This window comes from Pinus tabuliformis, chromosome J (assembly GCF_031772625.1).
Source record: "Pinus tabuliformis cultivar Carrire ecotype Pingquan chromosome J, CPIR1, whole genome shotgun sequence".
Lineage (NCBI taxonomy): Eukaryota > Viridiplantae > Streptophyta > Pinopsida > Pinales > Pinaceae > Pinus > Pinus tabuliformis.
In genome coordinates this window covers 741,722,030-741,726,144 of record NC_142295.1, presented here as the reverse complement: position 1 = coordinate 741,726,144, position 4,115 = coordinate 741,722,030, and positions in this window count along the sequence as shown.

Here is a 4,115-nt window from a genome sequence, read left to right as displayed (position 1 = left end):
ATCATAAATGAAATTGTGAGGATCATATGTCCAAGCAAATATTTTCTTTAAATGCATCCTCCTCTCTATGATTTCTTCTGCTTCTTGCCCTGCCTTTCTGTTGTTACACACAAATGGGATTAAGTGATCTTTAATTCTCATCTAGGCCTTCTTCTTTGCTTTCATTTTGATCAGAGTTGATTAGTTTCCTGTAGTACTCCAGGGAAAATAATCTCATGGGTACATACTTGGGTAATTTGTAGGGAGGCAGTTCACACCCATAGACTCTGATCTCAGTATGACTCTGGTATAAGTACCAATCACCTATCCTATACTGCTTTGACAACTAAAGGATTCTTTTGATATCATCATTGATTCTAGGGGGGGAACTTCCTGTCAACATGATAGTTATAGGATGGACAAACTGATCAATGAAATCAATATATGAATAGGGAGAAGAGGATGAGTAGTGAAAAATAGAGGTCCAGAAAATGACTGACCTAGGGCTACCTTTTGTATCGAGCTTATGCACAGAGAAAGGGAACATGTCAGATTGATAGTAAAGGAAGAGGTGATATATGACTGTAGAATACTTAAACACTCTCTCATTTTCTAGCCTCATGAACTGGTCATGGATTTTTTTAGTAATGAATGCAGCATAGTCATATTTGACAGTAGGAGGTTGTCCAGAGGTGAAGATAGACATAAGAACTAGGGTCAATTCATCAACAAACTCACTAGCATTGAAACCCATAATGGCAGCAATCATATTAACAATATCTTTGCCTATATCAGTGAAGAAACATGTTAGGTAGGGAGGGGTATCTTTGGGTATATGATCCTTATCCATGAAAGTATGGCAAATACGGCTGAGTTCAGAACTAGACATTTTGGCTGATTTTTCTAGTAATTCTCCAATGGAAATGGGGGCGAGGTTCTGGCTAGGCTGAAGCTGTAACATTTCATTAATTGAATCAGCAGTAACGGTAAACAAGACTGACTGGTCGGGGGACATTACGGCTTTGAGGTTAGGGTTATAATTGGCCTGGCATTGGTGGATAATGTCCAGGAAAATGTGCACATAAGGGAATAGGTACTTTGGGAGATTTGATTCCCAAAGTCCTATGGTATCTGAATTGTTCATGTAATTGTCTCAACATTGACAATATACTTTCAGGGGGAATTTATCAGGTTCAAGGTCCTTTATTTGGAAGTCTTTATCTGCTTAGGGAAGGTAATCCAAGTCTTTATGGGGAGCATTCACTAGAGCTACATTGAGGGCCAGAAGGGGTTTCCATTTCTGGTTCTTGTGGATTCAGAAATGAAAATGAGGCTTTTTTGAGTGAATATAGGTGAAACAGAGGTCGTGGGAGTCTTCGATTTTAAGCCTTGCAACTAAATTACACTGGAATTTTGGGTTTCAATGTGATTACAGAGGAATTTTAGTATTTAATAGGGTTTCTAGAAGAAAACTGGTAAATACCTGTTATTGAGCGACTTGTAATGGTGAACTCGTTGACTGGAAGCATACAGTGGACTGGAGCAGCGTTGGGCAGCAACTTTTAAGGTATTTGATGGTTTGGGTATGAGCTGGTTGATTTCTACATACTGACTGCATGCATGGGTTGTTCAGGATAAAGGGCGAAAGTGGATTATACTTCGTTTTTTATACAAAGTCAATTTTTTGGCGGGTTTATCGATAAGGACAAGTGACATCAACTTAATGATGTGACGTTTTGTCGTTTGTGGGAGGCAGTAAGCGGGTTTTATCGCACCGCTTATGGGAGGTAAGTGGTATTGAAGGGGGGCCGCGCGATTCCACTTATCAACTGACACGTAGCATCGGTGCTTTTGGGAAAACCGCTCATATCGTGCGTATAATGTCCGACCAAAAGGCCCGTGTGATATAAGCGATGGCCGTCGGATCTAGGAGATGCAATCTGACGGTGGTCGGGGATTGGGACGTGATTGGTGTTTAATGGAGTTGGCCCGACTTAATTAAAATATTTTAATTACATCGGGGATAATGCGATTGGTCAGAAATTTATTAATTAATCATGAGGATTAATTAATTCTTTATTTAGCAAGGTGGGGGTTGGGGTTCTTAATTAGTCATAGGTTGACTAATTAATCCCATTTATTCAAACATTATTAAGGTTATTTTGCAACCGGGGCCGGGATATGTAATTTTTTTGGATTTTTAATAATAATACGGGGAAAGGGTAATTCTTTTTCAGGATTTAGATAATAATACTAGTTAGAAGTTAATATGATTATGGAATATGAAGTGCTCTAAGTAAAAATGTTTCCAAAAGCATTTCCATCATACACATTTAAGACTTAGGCTAAGTGAATATGAGGGTTTATATGGAGAATGTTTTAATTTCCCTAAGTAAAATAGGATTTCACTTAGGAAAAGCTTTATAAAGGGAATGAGTGACTTTATGGAGGGGTAATTGTTGATGAAGGGGATTTAAGTACTTTAGGTATTTCAAATTATTGGGCCGAGGGTCTGGTCCCTCCAAAAGTCAGAGAAATGCTCTGAGCCCCTCTAACTTGTTTAGGTACCTTTAGCACTTAGGGGAAATTAGTGAATTTTTAGGGGAAAATGGAGTAAGGGAGTTAATTAATTTGACTTTGTTTCCTTGATGTGTTGTCTCCAATGTGAGTTGTGCTTTGTCCAAGTGATGAAAGCAAAAGATTTAAGCATTAAACTTAATCATTCACCACATATTTATTCTGCAACCATCGTCTACTTACCCTACCTACTTTATCCTGGCATTTTCACTTCTTTATTAGGGTGCACTTAGATTGGCAAACCCTTTTCAAACTTCCTTTTCTTTTACATAGTAACATCTATCTAAATCTACACTTATTACATTCAAGGGCTCAGATTAAACTGTTGAGCTCCTTTTATTCACTCTACCTATCTACTTATCTGTCAAGATTAAACTCTTTGGTCAGATCTTTATTCTCTATATCTAAAAACATGGAATAACCAAGATTAAACTATTTGGTTACCATGGATTGTGGCATAGGTGACAAGTTGCACACAATCTTTATTATGCATAAAGTAAATAGTAGTGGCATTGGGCTTGCACACTTTCATGGTCTTTTCTTTTTGTTTGGGTTTATTTTCTTTCATTATTTTTGACCTTTTCTTTATTCTTTTTACCCTTTGATTTTTCTTTTAGGGTATACCCTCTTTACATTTTTTAATTTTTTGATTTTTTAACAAATATGGAAAACCTTTGCAACAAGTAAAGGTATGAACATATTTCAGAACTAGACCAAGTCAATCATGATATATGACACCTATTGGTATAGGGGCATAACAGTGGCTCCACTTGGGGATGGCTTTCCCTGGTGGAAAGTCAAGAACAGTAGGTCAGTGGCCTCTGAATGACTTTGATTGTTCTCTGCAATCTTCCTTTTGGTTGATGCTTTATTTGTATATATGATAGTAATATTTTTGAACCTTAGGGCCTTCTCTTCGAGCTTCAACTCCACAATCTTACCATCCAATCAACACTGGACATTACAAAGGATATAGTATGTACAGTTAGAAACATGGTAATATTAGTAGCTAGGATCAAAGTAATGCTTTAACATCCGCCCATTTACTGGTCCTCCTTCCACTTTGATACCATCTAACTCTTTAAGAAAATATGCATTGTTTCCTCTAAAAGCATATTTGATATATTGTCCTTTCAACAGGAAGTCAAACTTCCCATGTTTTCCTTTGTCCTCTCTTTTTGAATCCCATCTCAACACTTTATCTCCCAGATAGAAGTCTTCTACTTTAGTCCTTCTGTCAAATACCTTCTTGAGTTTCTCCTGCAATACTTGGGATCATTGGTACACTTCCTCCCTGGTCTGTTGTAAATGAATGGTCTGGTTAATTCTTCTTTGTATATCATTTGGTTCCACTTGAGCTTCTCGAAGAAGTTTCATGATAGGAACCCCTAACGATGAAGGAAAAACTGCCTCCATTCCATATACCAGCTCATAGGGACTGATTCTAATGGACTTCTTAGTAGTAAGCCTATCTTCCCACAAAGAATTTGTCAACTTCTTATTCCAAGTTTTCTTATTTTCTTCCAACAGTTTTTTGATAATATTGATGAGACTTTTAT